The sequence below is a fragment of the Medicago sativa genome, chromosome 5 (assembly GCF_051527215.1).
Source record: "Medicago sativa cultivar Bolivia chromosome 5, Bolivia_mono, whole genome shotgun sequence".
Lineage (NCBI taxonomy): Eukaryota > Viridiplantae > Streptophyta > Magnoliopsida > Fabales > Fabaceae > Medicago > Medicago sativa.
Window position 1 is genome coordinate 29,681,709 of NC_140753.1, and position 19,478 is coordinate 29,701,186.

Consider the following 19,478-nt stretch of genomic DNA (forward strand, 5'->3'; position numbering starts at 1 on the left):
ATTATGTATCCTATCATAGTATGGAAGAAGGGAAATATACTCGTTAAAATAAGTAGATGATCAACTAGCTTGTTTTGATTTAACTACCGGAGTAATTAAGGAGATTAGTGTTAAAGGAGAAGTACCTTCTTCTGTTTGGAGAAATTGATTTTGTAGCCTTTGTGTGGAATTTTCACCCTCAAGGTTTACGAGTCTAGTGTTTAGCATTTGATATTTCATTGCCAAGTTGAACTTTATGAAGTTTCTTATTGTGAACCGGCTTGTTAGTTGCCCATATTATTCTCTTTATTAGTTTTTAGCATTTGATATTAGTTTTTAGCATTTGATATTTCAATGGCATATTGTTCTGGTTTCTATTTCAATTGTATGAATGAGCTATTCTCTTTATTGAACGGTGTATATTTTATTTTTTTGGGTAGAAATAGTTAATATTTTTGAAATTTGTGGTGATCTAATGTAAAAGAAAATCCGTTTGAACTTTAATACGTTGTGCTTGAAATATCTATGCACTCCATTTACTTTTGTAAAAATCTGTTTAAACTTAATTAATCTGTTTGTGGTTTGAAGCTCATAAGATTAGAACATCAATTTATTCTTCAGAAGAGAAAAGAAAGACGTGAATCCTCAATTTTGATTGCGATTTTACGATTTGCATATAGTCATAAATGACTCTACATGATATGATGCAATTTATAACATATATTTAGCATTCTTTTTGTTTTGGTAGAATCCTCAATTTTGATTGCGATTTTACGATTTTACTAATCCTTTACAAGCTGAAGTAAAATCCCGATTTTGACAACCTTTTGGCCTACTCTACACTTACCCTCACATGAGCCATTTGAAGTATAAAAATGGTCAACCATGCTAGATTGAAAAATGTTTAAGATGGTTCAAAGCATGGAAGCTAACGAACATAATCTAAATACAGATAAAAACATCAGGTTCAAATCTACTTGCCTCCTTAAGTAGCAAGTACTTTGGTTAATGAACTATGTGAAACAGGTAAGCTTCTGTCATATTTATCAATTTAACTTTAACTAATGCAAATTTAGAAATTACAGTCTATAAATTATGTGAAGATTTCCCCTCTGCCTTTATGTGCTTTGAAAGTTGTGATTCATTAACTAAAATTCACACAGAACATTGAAATTTATTATGTTCACTAATGATGTAACTGCGAGGTTTTAAGGGTAGGAGTACACTTATGTCATGAATAAGACTATTACACCGCAAATCGCAATCAACACTTTATACGTGTGCAATAGAGTAGACCAATAATATGAATTATTTGCTTGATGTTTTGTTAATTACTTCTGTTCTCATTCTGTTATCATGGAGTTGAACTTTGTCATCTTACGGCACATCCTTTCCACATGGCTATAGATGCATTTTTGTTTTTTGCTTATTTAACCTGATCGATCAGAAGTAGGTGCAACAGTAAACATGGGCTCAAAGTGTATGTTGTTAGCAGCAATTTGTTTAGATGTGATGAGATATTTAGTCCACAACTCAAGAAAAGAATGGAGGCATTTTTTTATTTTTCTTGCCTTTGCCTCGGTATGTGTTAGTGAAGAATTTAACACATTTTCTATGGCCATATTGTTGGCATGTTTGTTGGTTAAGTTTATTTGTACTCTTAAATAATGCTTTCAATCCTAATGTGAAATCTTAGATGTGCATTGATCCTGGTTCAACTGTCAAGGTTTGGATACTGCTCTCAAGTTCTGTGTAATTTGGATAGCAGTCAATATGATCTAGGTTTATTATGGGTTTACCTTGGGTGATTGCATTCATTTTTTTTTTTATGTAAAGTTTAAAGGAGATAATTTTAGAGAGAAAATACAAGTTCATATTCTGAATATAGTGATCTTTACTTATACAGATCAGAGGTAGAATTCAGTTGCTTATTGTTTCTACCTGAACAGTAAATCTAGCCTACAACTATCATAGCAATTTAGTCTCCTTAGTAATATAAGGTTAACAAGCTTACGAAAAAAGTCTGAGATATAATGCATGCATATACAAAAGTACATATCATATCTTGTACTCATCATACGTCCCACATACTCGTGGTTTTCTTAGAGTATCAGCCACCTGCTCTTGAGATGGAACATTGGCAACAATTAGAGACTTGTTTATAACTTTTTCTCAGAATAAGAAAATGTTCAGTTGCATGTATATTGTAGAGTCAAGGACTAGATTGTGATTCAAAGCAGATGCAAGGAGTAGAAATTTGAATTTGTAGCTCATATAGAAGGAACTGAACCCAGAAACTTTAGAGGCTGCAGGTGCAAGGGCTCCGGTATTCATCCTTTGCACCGGACTTGGTTGTAAGTGTTTGGACCACTCGTTTGGCTTATTATGCATATTAAAGGTCCAATCAGCATTACAGAATGCTTGCAGGCTCATGCAAATGGCAGGTATTCGATTCCAAAGAATTCTTGAGTGTTCCAAGAAGATTGTTGAAGAGGCCCCCCGAGTTGCTCAACCTATCGAAGCATATCTTTTCATAAGCTTTTTTTTTGCTCTCAGAACTGATCGTAAGTTATCTTCCGATGGATGTTTTGAGGGCCTGTAAAGCAATTATTTGGCACATCTTGTATTGTATGAAACTCATTAAGTTTGAGTTAGCTGTGTTTGATCGAAATAAATAATTATTTGCACATCTATGTGTTGTTATTGAATAAGCTATATGGCAGAAGTTCAAATCATTTTCAAGTTGACTTGTCTAGTTGCATGTTCTAATTTTATTGCCTGTTCTAGATTTTATTTGTATAAATAGCTGATATTTTGAAAACTTGTGGTGATCTAATGTGAAAAAAGTCAGTTTGAAACTCATCAAGTAAGAATATCAATTCATTCTTCAGACGAAAAAAGATGATGTACTAACTTCTCTTGATATAGGTGTTAATCTTAAAGGAATAGGGCTTTGTGGTAAGATGCTTGCTGTGTGTTTGTTATTTCTCATTGATTGTTAGAAGGTTTAAAGAGTATGATGTGTAACAGCATGTTGTTATCTTTGTGGTTGCATTTCTTGTAACTTTAATCGCTTAGGTTTTGTATTCGGATGAACATATGCTTGGGATTTGATGTGAAAACAGAAATGCGATAAGGAAGTTCTTTGTTTTGAAATTGATTACTTCCTGAGAGGACCACTTGCTGAAGTAGTGAAAAATCCTTTAACAAGATGAATGAGGTAACGATAGAGAGATATGTGAGCCTTTGAGACATACAGCATTTTCCTTTTTTGTGTTAAATTACTACTGTATTTGGTCTTGATGCATGAAACTTTGTCTTTATGAGCTGTTGTTTGCGTATTGACTCTACCTATAACAAATGCAGATTGTGACAAACCAAAGCTTTTTTATGGTTATGTATTAGAATCGGTTTTTCATTCTTTTCATAAATCATAATCATCACTTGTTCAATAGATTAAGACTGATACATGGAATGAATTATTTATGCTCCTTTTAGGTCTGATACATGGATTATCTCATATTTATGCTAATTATTTGGATATTTAGTTGTATGCGGTGTAGGTTTATTTTGTTAGCTTTCTATCCATCTTTGAATGAAAATAGGTGCTAAAATATACAGTCCTCATTTAGAAGTGATGAGACATTCAGTTTACATTTTAAGAGGAGAATGGACATGTTATACAATTCTGTTTAGACACTTCCTATAGAGAAACCCATAGCAGCCTCACTTGTTCCCCTAAATCGGCAAATGTGGATTAACACAATTCTGTTTAGATTGCCAGGTGATTTCCCCCGATTCTGTTTTAATATTGTTGCATATGCTCTGACATTAGGTAAACTTGTGACATTAGGCTCTGAACATATTCTTTCTTTGATTTTTCCAAGAGATTCTTCTACTTTGCACAGGTTAAATAGAAATCGGATTTGATATTTGGATATTCTTTTCAGCAACGATCTGGTCAATGATGAATGATTGGATATGTTATGATACTTAAATATTCTAGATATCAAATTTGTATTTTATATATATAAAAGATTATGAAATGTTCATGTAGTTAAGAGTTGAGTTTCAAGATTCCTCTTCTTGAGAAGTAACTCAGGTTTAGATGTATACATAGGGAAAGCCGTGTGCAATGAATAATGCATGCACGGCTTGGGGAGGGATTTTTTATTCTTTTATTTGATTAAAGAATGAAATTTCAACTCCATCCGACTAGTTACGGGTTCGAGTCCCAGGCAACCTATTTAAATTTTTTAAATAAAGTAAATATTGTGAAATATATATAGCTATTACATATCATAGCGAAGTAATATCTATAGAATTGTAGAAACCATTTTTTTTAATGAATGGTGAAATGAGGTAAAAAAGCAAATTTGTGTTAATCTAGATGAATAACACGCTACAATGGATATTGATATTGGTTGACACCGGTATATAAGTCATGTTATACTGTTGAATAACAAGCCCTTAATTCTGTACTTATAGAGAATTCGTGTGCTTGGGAGTCCCTGATAATTAAATTTAGGGTTAATATTTTTACCCCCTGTAATATAGGTCATTTCCGATTTTACCCCCTGTAAAATATTTTTTTGGGATTTCGTCCATGTAATTTGAAGATTTTTGGTTTTGGACCTTCATAAATTTTAACTGTACAAAATCGAAGATATGGCAGGGGGTAAACCCAAATTTGCTCAAATTAACAGGGGGTAAAAAAAAATTTGCTCAAATTAACAAGGGGTAAATTGAAATTTGCTCAAATTACAAGAGGGGTAAACCTAAATTTGCTCAAATTACAGGGGGTGAAATTTTCCGTGAAGGTCCGAAACCAAAAAATCTTTCAAATTACAAGTATGAAATTAAAAAAAAAATACAAGAGAAAATCGGAAATGACCTGTATTACAGGGGTAAAACACTATTAACCCTTAAATTTAAATAAACCCAAGTTTTTACTATGACTGCAATTTTAGAGAGACGCGACAATGAAAACCTATGGGATCGCTTCGGTAACTAGATAACTAGCACTGAAATCCGTCTTTACATTGGATGGTTTGGTGTTTTGATGATCCCTACCTTATTGACCGCAACTTCTGTATTTATAATAATATTATTAGGGAGATCCTTTTCAATTTGCTGTCTGCATTCTAATAATATTATTAAAATTTAGTATAGTTTGCTATTCAATATTCATCTTCTATCTGTTCCCGATTTATAAAAGGTACTGATATTATTTATTTCTCATGATGTGTACATGGCCGCTTTGTGGTGACACCAATTTCTTCAACCCTCTTTCTATTAAGGGGTTAATTTTGACACTCTTGAGACTACTTGTAGGATAAAAAGATTTTGGTTTCTCTTATCTTCGTTTTCAATCATGCTAATTTGGTCTTTGGTCATTCTATGTGTATTATTATTCACATCTAGTTAGGCTTTAAATGGACGAGTCCTACCCAAAACATTTGTTGTAATTGTTTTCACTTTTGCTTATGAATGAATTTGCTTTTACTGGTAAAAAAACAAAAAAGAATTCTACTCTAGTACTCTATGTTTTGGATTCAATGCTATTATTTAATTTCATCTTGACCATTTTTATTTGGATTCAATGCTATTATTTTCTATAAACTTATCAAGTGTTGTGGAATCAAAGAAGATGAACCATGATTAGATTATGAATTTTGAGAAAGAAGATAGCCACTAATGTGATATTTCAATATGTCACTAGAGGACACATTTAATAGATGGCCAATGCTATATAAAATAACATTCTTAAATTGATTAGTTTTTCAAAACTAAAATGTAAAATTTGATAATAGTCAAGTGTAATTGAAGGACATAGTAAGACAAATTTGATCGTAATATTGTATATTCTAATTTGCGTTTATTGATCGATTCATGATCTTACGGGATAAAGATTTTTGATATTCAAACTCATCCCACCTTTTGCTATCCATGGTTTCAATTTTTACTATTTTGTTCATAACAATATAGAGAATTCACACTCCATTTCAATATAGTTTCACCGTACAAACAAACACATGTTAAATACCATATCTTCTTATATTCTTTTGACAAAAGACATATCATATGAGTCATTAAAAGTTGATGTATTTGGTTCCTGGATACAATACATAAGTTTTTATAAGATATTGAGGAGGGAGGGAGCAAAACAATTTTTTGGCTTATGTGTCCATTAATTTTGCAGACTATTTTTTATTGAATTATAATTGAGGTATAATAATTTCAAATATTTAAAAAAAAAATTAACTTTCAGTACTTCAATGTTCCTTTAGTAATTATTGTACTTCAATGTTGAAACCATTAAGTGCTACCTTAATTTTGCAATATATGTCTAAAAACCCTAACATAATTGGTAAAAATACGAAAAATTGTTAGGCGTGACATATTGTGGTTCATACTCCGACTCCTGCACTTGTGCGTGTGAGTTTCCATAGGTGATTGTCCTTTTATCCATCGACCAAAAAAATAAAAACCTTAAATATAATTTTGATCCCCCTATTTTTAATCTTTAACTTTTGATGCCCCATTTTCTAAAATATAAGTGGCACACACAATGATTCATGAAACCAAAATGACTGAGCGCTTCTTGGCATAAACTGTAAGCACAACATGTTATGTTATGTTGTTTTTGGATTTCCAAACTGTTGTATTTTCCCAAATTCTATTTTGATAGAGAATATCTACCGAAGTTGTTACTAGGTTGAGTCACGACCATGTCGCTCTCTTTAAGACGTTTCGTGACACTGCCGAAAATTGTGCAAGGCAAACCATCAATCACGCCGCCTCTAAGATAAAACAAGCTCATCTACAACTGTGCGGTTAACTACTGCACTGTAGAAAGCCGTTCGAGAATTACACTTTCAATATGGTACTAAGACCACTATTTTAATACTGAAACCAATATGGTACTGTAACTTCTCCATGAATTGAAGAAGAATATATATGTTTAAGATCATTCTTATTATACCAAAAAAAAAAGGACTATGATCAATTTAAATATTACTTATTTTGAAGGGACATTAATTATCAAATGGACTATGCTCTTAAGATATTCTTAATTTCGAATGGACAAAATACCGAAAAGGGACCGTGGTCTTAAGAACACTCTTAATTCCGAAGAGACGGAAAAAAGGAGATGAAGAGAAGAATAGTTCATTAACACAAGCTGGAGGGAGAAGAGAGAAAGAGTTACCGGCAATTCAATATAACTCTTTGGTGTATGGAATGCATTATGTAAGTTCTCCATTTATAGAGAAATTTCACAACTAATAAGCAGATAAACTGTAATTCACATATTAGATATAGTATAAAAATATCTCAATTGAGTGCCAAAATATATTATATTGAGTACAAAAATATATTTTTCAGTACAGAAATATATTATTGACCATCAAAATATATTTCAGATCATGCACTAAAATATATTAGATTGTCTAACAAAATATTTCAGATTGTGTTCCAAAATATTCTAGATTACGTTTCAAAATATTTTAGCAAAACTTGAGGACTAGCAAAACTTGAGGACTAAGAAAGCACTTTCTATTAATGATTTTTTTTTTGTGGTGGTCGGGATTTGAACCCCGGACCTTGCATATATAATGTATTGTATTGTCACCATTTGACCTAAGCTCACAAGAACTTTCTAATTGTGAATAAATTAACTATTTAATTTATCACTTACAAATAATAAAATATATATCAATATATAATTATTTACATAGAAATCAATATCTTTAAATTTTGTGATCACTTTTGCATTTAGGTCATAAAACCTATATGCGTCACTAATTATAACATACCAAATGAATACACATTCATAGGCTCTACTAGTGAGTTTAACTTTCTTGGGGTTCAAAATCCGAACTTGTGTTAGACAATCCCAAGTTAAAAAATAAGACAAGTTGAGTTGTCTTTTTGTCAAAACTTCATAAGTAGAAATTTTGTTCTTAGACTTGAGTATTCTATTTAGCACATATCAAACAATTAATAAAAGTGCATTCACCAATGAGATATAATACCAAAATTAAGCATGATTTAAACAACTGCCTCGGTAAAGATTCTAATTTTTTCTTTTCTGCTTTACCGTTCATTTAAGGATAATAAGATGCAGTTGTTTCATGAATAAATTTGTACTCTAAATAAAACTCATGGAAAGTCTGGGGATTATGTGCTTATATCACCACGAGATTATTGTTTTCTTATTGAAATAGTTTTTCAATTCCTTCAGTGGTGTCGTATTTCCCAACAAGAATACATGGGACACAAGTCTCTCTTTAAATCTGAGTGAACTCAGTCTTATTCAGTAGAAATATGAAATTCACATTCTTAAATAAGTAGTGTGTTCTAAGGTTAAATAGACTAGAAAACTAATAAATCAATGAGATTAAATTCTCTTTTTTTTTGGAAGAGATTTGTAACACCCATACTAGACGTATCTAGAAAGTCTAGCATGTGTTTTAGTTTAGTACTGGATACATTAAAATTTACAACATAAAAAAACTTCGAATGAATATCGTATACTGATAGACGTTTGGCAAGTGCACCAAATACTATCGAAGTAGTAAAAATATCGATCCCACGAGGACTGTTTTTAACTTCAATAATTCAATCGCGTTATAAGAATTGGATGTATAAAAGTTTATTTTCATTTGCCACTAGGCGGTAGATTTGGTTTGATTTTAATTAAATCAAGTAACAGAAAATAAAGATTTGATTAAGAAAATATGAGAGAGATGAGATCAGATCCTTCGAATCCTCTAAGTTCCCCTAATTGGTCTACTGCAACTATTTGTTATGAATCCTCTTCTAATTTACGATGATTAACAAAATAGCCCTAATCAATCCCTTGAGTTAGGACCCTCTTCTTAAACTACAACCCCTAATTCCTTAGGTGGTCTAATAATTCTTGAAGGTTTTACCGAACGTTAACCTATTATCACTAACAAACGATTATCTATTCCTAGACTAACCCTGTTTATTAGAACAATTCAATTAGGTCTAAGTCGAAAGCCATGGTCCGTGGTCATTCGTTCTCACAAAATCAAGTTATATGTGATCAAGATATAAAAAGCATTAAGAACAATTGAATTGAATAAACTAGAATTGAATTCATAAACAAAATAAAGTTTCACAGCAACATGTGTCAATTAGGGTCACAAAGATTCATCTCGGATCTAATCTCTAAGAGATTTAGCTACTCATAATCGAGTTTACAAATAGCATAATCAATGAAATAATTAAAACATACATGAATTGGTAAAAGGTTGAAGAAATCGCCCTTCTAGCCGTCTCTGATGTCTCAAAATCGCACTTTGCTCTCCAAAGTCGTAACCCTTGTTCTTCAGATTGAGTGCAGTATTTATAGAAGTCATGGGCCTGGCCCGTCAAAATCGCGCCGCGCCTATATATTGGCGTGCCGCGATTTCATTAAAACAAGGAAGATGAAATTTTGCTTCCAAAATCGCAGCACAACTTGAAATTGGTGTGGCGCGATTTGCTTCAAACAGACTTCAATATTTCAGCTTTTTGCACTCCAGAACAGTATAAATTGCATGAGAACTCTATCAAAATGTCACAATAAGTCCTAAAAATTACGTAATGACAATATGTCATCACAACCCCAAACTTAAACCATTCCTTGTCCTCAAGGAATTTGCTTGCAACAGTGACAAACGACAGTAAAATAACAGTTACCTGACAAAATGATAGTACCCAAAAGTTCATTCTCCTTCTAGCTAAAGATGAGCTAGTTTGACTTGTTCGCATCCACCAATTCACAACTCCTCGAATCAAATTGAAATAGGGTTCTACCAGTCGACATGCAGGTCTACATATTACCATACGCTTGAAAAGTTTCTAAACATCAATCAAAGTCAATATCATTACACACTTTTGAGGTCTTTAGGGTTATAACGGGGCTTAGGTGAAAGGTGGGATATATTTGGATAAGTAGGCTACACAAAATTTGAGTTAGGCATTCCTACGGAAGTTAAAACACAAAATTCAATCTTTCAATCATTCACCTTGTGGAATAACAATCAATGCAAAGGTACTAGAGAATATTTTTAACATTTAGGGACAATCGAGTTTGAAGTTACTCGGATTTTCAATGTTTTGTCCCTTTTTCAGCATTCATTTTCATTTTTTTTTTCATACACCATTTTTGTGTATATTTTGCATGACAATTTCATATTTCTTTCATTTTTGTTCTCTTATTCTCTAGTACCCCCACCCCAAACTTAGTTGGTTGCAAATTCTAATAGCAACCCCAAACTTAATCTTTAGCAACATTCTACAATGCCTTAACTCAGAAAATACATTAAGGGACAAGTCCTAAAAGTCTCTAGGCTTGTAATGTAGTTTGTCACCGAACAAAAAGTTATAATCCTACCGGCTCACAATTGGTTAAGAAAGGATAAATTCAACAAATTAAAACAGGGTAGGCTTCAAAAAGGCTCACAGGACCAAGCACTTTTGCCTCAGTGTGTAATTAACAAAAACCAATCAATAATAGAGAAACAATGCAAGTTCTAGAAATGTAGTTGCATGGAAAACTAATCTAAATATAAGTAAATTGAAAAACAAAATTTGGCAATGAACCTTCTGGCTGAGATTTCTGGGAGTATGTGACTACCTAGCAACGCCATACACTTCGCCTTTGAATCAAGTCACCCCTCCTTTAGAACTTTTGGAATACCGTTTCATCAAACAACTGTTACTAAACTGGAATAGGTCACATGAAACAAAACAAATTCATTAATTAAACAAGTGCAGGAGCAATTACAATAGGGAAATAAGTTGTTTACGGACTTTTGACATTGAAGGGAAAATAAAAACAACATGAATCGAAAACAATTTAAATCTAGTGGGTTGCCTCCCACTCAGCGCTTCTTTACCGTCACTAGCTTGACTGATGACGATCCCTAAGGATCATTTGACGTCTCTCCCTCTTCATTGTTTGGGAGTCCACCTTCTCGGTGCAGTTTCAGCTTTTGTTCCTCACCCTTGAAAGTTCCTTGTGCACCAGCTTTCCTTAGATCCACAGTTTTATCAAAAGGTTCGTTCCTTGCCAACTCTTTGTCACAGTACCTCCTAACTCTTTCTATCGTATCAGAGAGAATTGAAATCATACACCATTGAAAAGTAGCCGGCCCATTACGCATTCCAAAGGGGATCTTCTTATAAGCAAACACACCACAAGGATTAGTGAAAGTAGTCTTAGGCATGTTGTTCCAAGTTCCCAATCCCCCATACTTATTGTCAATGATGTCTTCTGATGATTGTTGATGCATTTGATCTGTGCCTACTCCAAGTTGCTTAACACACTCTTTCACCCCAACATCTTCAACCACTTTTTTTGACTTAACAATTTCTCCTTCCATAGGTTGAATAGGTTGAGATTCAAGAGAGTTATCTTCGACAACGTCAATCTGGTAACACTTGGGATTCTCATCTTGGTGCTTCATTGCCTCAAAGATATTGAAAACTACATGCTCCTTATGGAATCTCAACATTAGCTCTCCACGTTCAACATCAATCAAAGCACGACCAGTTGCAAGGAAAGGTCTTCCTAGAATGAGTGGCATTTCTTCATCTTCAGCCATGTCTAAGATCACAAAATCTGCTGGAAACACCAAGTCATTAACATTGACTAGCACATCTTCAAGCACACTGAAAGGATAGGAGATTGACCGATCAGCTAAAGTAATGGTCATTCTTGTTGGTTTTGGTTCCCCACACTTAAGCTTCTTCATCATTGAAAGAGGCATCAAATTTATACTTGCTCCCAAGTCACATAAAGCTCTACCAATGTCTACTGGTCCAATGGAACAAGGGATAGTGAAAGCTCCAGGATCCTTCAGCTTAGGTGGCAGCTTCTTTTGAAGAATAGCACTTCAATTCTCAGAAAGTGCTATGTTCTCATCATCCTTAGGCTTTCTTCTTTTAGTTAACAAGTCTTTCATGAACTTAGCATACAATGGCATTTGATCGAGAGCTTCACCGAAAGGAATATTCACCTGAAGTTGTGAGAAAAGTTGCATGAACTTCTTGAATTGACCTTCATCCTTTTCTTTCTTCTTTGAAAGGTGAGGGTATGGAAGTTTCACATATGATGGAACAACTTGTGGTTTATCTCCATCTTTCAAGATTTGACTCTTCGACTTCCTCAAGATTGAATCCTCATCAATTAACTTCTCACTTTTTTCTCCCTCTATTTTTTTCTTCCTTTCATTTTCAACTACTCCACGATCATTTTCATTTTCAACTACACCCTCATTACTCTTTTCAACTACTACATCATCTTCTTCCTCCTCAACTACTACATCATCCACCTTTTTTTGGAGCTTTTGGAACTAAAGGTGTCAAAACCTTTTTTCTCCTCAATTCAATAACATTACAAGACTCATTCTTATGGTTGTCTTTAGTGTTACCTGAGAATCCGCCTTTGTTTTGTTCAGCCAATTGCTTAGCTAATTGCCCCAACTGAGTTTCAAGCATCTTCCTGGAAGCTTCATTGTTCTTTCTTTCAGCTTCTTGACTCTTCTTCATCTCTTCAAAGTTGCCTTGAGTCATCTTCATGAATTTCATCATAGTTTCCTCAAGAGCTGATGGCTTTCTTTGTTGTTGTTGTGGAGGAGCAAGCATTTGATAATTCAAAGCGTTGTTATTTGAGTAGCTTAGATTGGGATGCTTGTTGATTCCTGGAGTGTAGTATTGATTTTGCCTTTGATATCCTCCCATGTAGTTAGCTTCTTCACTAGACCCTTCTGGTACACATTCACCATTGGGATCTTCTTCACCACATAAGTCACACTTAATTGCAGCTACTTGTTGTTGCTTGTGAGCCAAAGTGAAGCCTTGAAACTCCTTAGTTAGAGCCTCGATTTGTTTGTTCATAGCTGCTTGGTTAGCAAGGATAGCAGTTTGTTCACTCACCCCAAACACTCCTCTTTCCTTCTTTTTAGCTTCAGCACGATACTCATTTCCAGCCATGTTTTCTATTAAAGCTTGGACTTCATGATCAGTTTTTCTCTTAAGACTACCTCCCGTGGAAGCATCTAAGAACATCCTAGTGTTTGGTGTTATCCCCTCAGTGAAGATTTGGAGGTATTGTTTCTCGGTGAACTCATGATTAGGGCATCTCTTAAGAAGCAAATTGAATCGCTCCCAAGCATCATACAATGATTCACCTTCTCCTTGCTTGAAGTTAGAGATCTCCATCTTCTTTTCCCAATATTTAGACATAAGGAAATATTTCTCAAAGGAACTTCAGCTCTAACTCTTCCCATGTTTGGACAGTCCCGTTTGGTATTGTTAGCAACCAATCTTTTGCTCTTCCCGTCAAGGTGAAAGGAAATAGCCTTAGTTTCTTTTGTGCTTCAGTCACGGTGGCTGGTTGCACACAAAACTCGCAAGTTTCAGCAAAGCGGCTCAAGTGTTCATGAGGACTCATAGCTTCAGTCCCATCGAATTGCTTGTCCCTCAAACCGTTGAGGACAGTTGTCTTGATGTCGAAAGCAACGGGGTTAGCTGGTTGAAAAGTGTGGGTCAGTTGACCGCGATGAGTTGCTAACCCATAATCTCCTAGCTTTGGTCTTGGTGCAGGGTCTCCCATAGTTTCAGATTCAGTTGAGAGTGGCTCCGGTATTTGTTCTCGAACACCCGGTGGAATAGAACGAGCCAACCTTTGCGACCGGACAGTTTTCCGGAGTGCTCTAGCAGTCCTTTCAATTTCTGGATTGAATTCGAGATCGTCGGAGCTCACCTTACCTCGCATAAACAGCAAAATACCTTAGTAGCACTGCACAACGCAAAGTAATCAAATGAATACTAAAACAGAAAAATAAAAATTAAAAACAGAAAATTAAATTGCAGAAATCCTAAATTATAACGTAATTGCCTTGTTGAAATAAATCAACAGTCCCCGGCAGCGGCGCCAAAAACTTGATAGACGTTTGGCAAGTGCACCAAATACTATCGAAGTAGTAAAAATATCAATCCCACGAGGACTGTTTTTAACTTCAATAATTCAATCGCGTTATAAGAATAGGATGTATAAAAGTTTATTTTGATTTGCCACTAGGCGGTAGATTTGGTTTGATTTTAATTAAATCAAAGTAACAGAAAATAAAGATTTGATTAAGAAAATATGAGAGAGATGAGATCAGATCCTTCGAATCCTCTAAGTTCCCCTAATTGGTCTACTGCACCTATTTGTTATGAATCCTCTTCTAATTTACAATGATTAACAAAATAGCCCTAATCAATCCCTTGAGTTAGGACCTCTTCTTAAACTACAGCCCCTAATTCCTTAGGTGGTCTAATAATTCTTGAAGGTTTTACCGAATGTTAACCTATTATCACTAACAAACGATTATCTATTCCTAGACTAACCCTGTTTATTAGAACAATTCAATTAGGTCTAAGTCGAAAGCCATGGTCAGTGGTCATTCGTTCTCACAAAATCAAGTTATATGTGATCAAGATATAAAAAGCATTAAGAACAATTGAATTGAATAAACTAGAATTGAATTCATAAACAAAATAGAGTTTCACAGCAACATGTGTCAATCAGGGTCACAAAGATTCATCTCGGATCTAATCTCTAAGAGATTTAGCTACTCATAATCGAGTTTACAAATAGCATAATCAATGAAATAATTAAAACATACATGAATTGGTAAAAGGTTGAAGAAATCGCCCTTCTAGCCGTCTCTGATGTCTCAAAATCGCACTTTGCTCTCCAAAGTCGTAACCCTTGTTCTTCAGATTGAGTGCAGTATTTATAGAAGTCATGGGCCTGACCCGTCAAAATCGCGCCGCGCCTATATATTGGCGTGCCGCGATTTCATTAAAACAGGGAAGATGAAATTTTGCTTCCAAAATCGCAGCACAACTTGAAATTGGCGTGGCGCGATTTGCTTCAAACAGACTTCAATATTTCAGCTTTTTGCACTCCAGAACAGTATAAATTGCATGAGAACTCTATCAAAATGTCACAATAAGTCCTAAAAATTACATAATGACAGTATGTCATCATATACAACAAATGCGTTCGTACAATAAGATTACAACTCAACTTTTCTAAAATATGATAAATGCATCCTTGACCATCCATATCATGCTGCAGCTGGTACAAACGAACACTTGCTGAAACATCCATCCGGCTAATAGCTTGCTAAACCATCCTGATATCTGAAACAAATAAGGATTGGGATGAGACATAATGTCTCAGTGAGTTCCACCTAACCCTAGGCTATAGGCAACCATGGGGAAAACCTACGGTCACCACGTGTCTACAATACAACCTGCCGGTTGATTATACGTGTGTGGGGACTTGCTTACTTAGATGGCTGTGCTTGCTAGGGCCGTCATAATATTCTTAACTTGTTATAGGCTTCTCTTCTTATACATGTCATGGCGGTTAAGGGGAAACTAAAACCGCAATGCCAAGAATACGCTCTATGTATCGAGGCCTATGCTTATCATAATCATGACACGATTCTAAACCGGACGATTAGGGGAAACCTAAGATCGTCATCGGCATATCTTTCTATACTTGCTTCTACTTGTTTAATATGTTGTATCTACAACCTATCATCTCTTATCACAATAGTGATTCTTGCTATCTTACTACTTCTTGACGATGTACGCCAAGTCTCTACTTGTTCTTGACAATCTACGTCAAGGCTCTATGACATACCATATGAATGTATGAACAATATGCATAGTCAGCTTCATTGATTATGTTAGCGTGTAACAAACAACTTATCTGAGTTCATTTTACGGATTAGTCCCGGGTGGAGTAACCCCAGAAGTTAATCCCTTACTACTGGTAAAAGGCCTAACAAGGGCGTACCGGACTCCCTTAGTGACGTGCGGGTCCCTTACGGCTTACCCCGTTCCCCTTGGAGAACCTTTTATATCCAACCTTGGAAGGAATACCAAAGACACGACACCTTAAAATCTTAGTCTCATGCATGTATGAAGGTTAAACCTACACATACTAACTCTTATACCTCAGATCCTTAAACGATCCCACTAGAGGTAAACTTATATGCTTGCATAACTCACTTCGTGAAGGGATATGAAATCGATTCACGTCTTGCCATACTCGTATGACACTTAACTCTTATGCGAAGATGATACTTATATAACACCGCAACTAATCAAGCATACCTCTCATGTCTAGCATTCTATTCTTTACTAACTATTCTATTTCTTGACAAGCTATGTCAAGGCTCTACTTCATTCCCTCCCCGAATGCTTATCTTGCTACCCGATTCTTTCGTACTATCTCTCATTTACCATGATTTACCCTACTTGCCAAATACTTGTTTCATTTATAAGAAAGTCTCCTTTTCAACTTTAACAATTAGGATCTTGGGTTGAGGGGTTTATTTTTCTTAAAAAGACTGCACAAGAAAAACCGCTCGCGAAACGCCGAAACGACCTGAGGCGAACAAAACAATGGGTTTCCCCACTGTGTTGCTCGCCTAGGTGAGTGAATTGGTGTGGGAGGCGAGATCTTACTCGCCATGGCGAGTTGGGGGCGAGCAGGACCCCCTGTTCTGCCTTCTAGCTCGCCTAGCGAGCAATTTGCTCGCCGTGGCGAGTTGTGACAGTCCTGCAACCTCAAAATTGATATTTTTGACTTAAAAACCTCAAACCAAGCATCTTCAAGTGCTATATGACCCTTAGGATCATTAGAAACCTGTAAAACAATCATGGAACAAGTATACACAAGTATAGCAAGCATGGTAAGAAAAGGGCAACTAATCTTATACTTTAAAACCTTAGAATGCATATTAATATTACAAGAGAATCACATAATCCCAAAGGGTGGGAAACTATCTAAGGAACTCACCTAATCAAGTTTCTCATAGAAGCTCCAAGTCCTAAGCTCAAGCATGCCAAAACCCTAGCTCTTGGTCTCTTGTTTCCTTTGCCCAAACCACTCAAACTTGTTGTTCTTTCTTGCAACCTAAGCATCTTGATCCATAACCATGAAGAAACCATACTTGAATCATCTTTGACCTTACCAAGAATCAAACCCTAACTATTTCTTCCAAAATAAATTCAAGCCTCCATTCAAATCCATTGTTGTTTCTTGCTTGGTTCACCAACTCCATGAAGCATGCTCAACATGAGCTCCAAGACAACAATCTATAGCCATAGCCTCTTATCAAAACCAAACCCTAGATTTTGAATCTTTTCTTGAGAGGATAAATAGAGAGAGAGATCAAACAAGATCCAAGTTTCCTTAAACTCAAAAGATCATGAGAGAACCTAATCTAGAAGCTTGCCATGAAAGGAAGAAGCTTTGGAAAGGATTAGTAGAGAAAAGAGAGGAATAGGGCGTGTGAGATGAGAGGGAGGGAGAAGAAAATCTTTGCCAACAACTAGAGAGAGAAAGAATGAGTGAAATGAGATACTTTTGGGGCCAATCCAAATAAATATCTTCTTTGGTGCGCAATTGCCAAATTGCCCTTGCCTTAAGCGTGTTTGACACGGCACTGATACTTTGTCCGTATTAAACTGACATAGCGTAATAAATATTCTCCATACTTACTTTCCTTAAATTTAATCCTCTGGCACGATCGACTGGTAATATTCCGATACTGACAGGCAGGATATTACAAGATTAAATTCTCTTAACATGGATTTTTATAGAACTTTTCTATATATTATATCACATTTCAATTAGAGTTTATAATAATACATTTAAATATGCAAAAAATTAATGTAGATTAATAAACTTAAATTGTTGTAAAAGCTAACAAAATTATAATTTAATTCAAAGTATATAATATAATATAATAATAAATAATATTACTCGTGTTTATTTAAATACTCCGATCTAAATTGCTGTAAAAGTTAACAAAATTATAATTTAATTCAAAGTATAAAATATAATATAATAATAAATAATATTACTCGTGTTTATTTAAATACTCCGATCTAATAGGCTTGATAAAATAATTTAATAGTCTATAATATGACTTTTTAAACTAAATAGACTTTTAAAAAAACCTAAACCTTATCTATTTATGAAAAAAAAGGCTTCTTTTTTTTTTGTCGTAGAAAAAAAAGGCTTATTCTTATCCCTACCTAGTCAAATCAAATCCAATTAGGTGTTTGTTTCCTTCATTCCGTTCCGTGCGTTCCCTCTCTTCTTTCAAACTCTGCTTCATTCTCAAGCTTTATTTTCTATAAATAGCTATTATTATTAACTAGCGGAAAGACGGACACTATCGTGTCCGTCTGTCCGCTCTTTCTACTGCACTAACGTATATGATTATTTTATTATATTTGTTTGAATAGTTTTGATTAAAATTTTAAAATACTAATGGAAATTATTGATATATTGATTTATAAACAAAATATTGTCAAGACATATAACAAAATTATTTTTGAACTCAACATATTTTAGTTTGCGTGCATATAAAATTAAGATAAAATAATGATCATTTATTGTTTATTTTAATAGTAATTAGTAACATCATAACATAAATGTATAAATGACATGTTATGTAAAAGAAACATTGTTATGATTACGATAAAAGAATATCTTTAAAAATTACATTTTTCGTCTCAATCTTCTTCTTCTATTTTCCCTTCTTTAATGAGAACTTTTGTTGAATTTTGAGAAACTCTTCTTGATAAAGCTACATATAATTGACCATGGCTGAAAACATGTCGCGGTGGATAGATTCCGACATTGGGAATGGTCTGCCCTTGTGACTTATTTATGGTAGAAGCAAAACATAGTCTAACGGGAAACTGTTTTCTACTAAGCACAAAGGGAAGTCCTCAACTCACATTTATTTTTAATTTAATTTTGGGCAAGAATGTTATTTTCCAGCATTGCTTTCTGTTAGGATTTCCACATCCAACATATTCTTAATTAAACCTCGACATAACAATTGTGTCCAATTACACAGGTCATATCTAGTGTCTATGTTTCAAAACAACATCAAATGTGCACCTTTTTTTACCTTTAAAATATGTGGTGGGATACTTGATGAGTTATAGATAGTATTATTTATTGCCTTATTTAGTTTAGTTTTATTTTAGATTTGATTTTATTTTATTGCATTTTATTTTAGTTTAGAATATTTTACTTCAAATTGTCTTTTATTTTATTTTAGGAATAAATATATGGTGGAAGGTGCCTTGGAGCAAAAGAAAGAGGACTGGAGCAAAATACAGCGCAAGAATACGAAGATACGGGGCAAAAATACATTTCCCCTTACCAGAAGCTTGGCACGGCCCGTGCCAACATGTGGCACGGCCGTGCCCGTCCCAGAAACCACTTTTGCTGCTTTTTCTTCAAGGCCAAGTTACCCTGTTGCGGCTTTACCGTTTTATCCTTTTAGTTGCTTAGTTTCTAAGTCAATTGTAAAGCTATAAATAGAGTAGCTCTCCACCATAAACAATCATCTTTTACTTTGTTTATTTCAATTGCTATTTCAATAAAA

At 34.4% G+C, this 19,478-nt stretch overlaps 1 non-coding gene across 1 annotated transcript; it reads left to right on the top strand.

Annotated features, from left to right (window-relative positions):
- Window positions 1–13,120: 13,120 nt before the first annotated feature.
- On the top strand, window positions 13,121–13,226 carry LOC146921631 (small nucleolar RNA R71). The gene has a single exon (XR_015013060.1). It is a non-coding gene; the product is annotated as a small nucleolar RNA R71 (small nucleolar RNA).
- The last annotated feature ends 6,252 nt before the right edge of the window (window positions 13,227–19,478 follow it).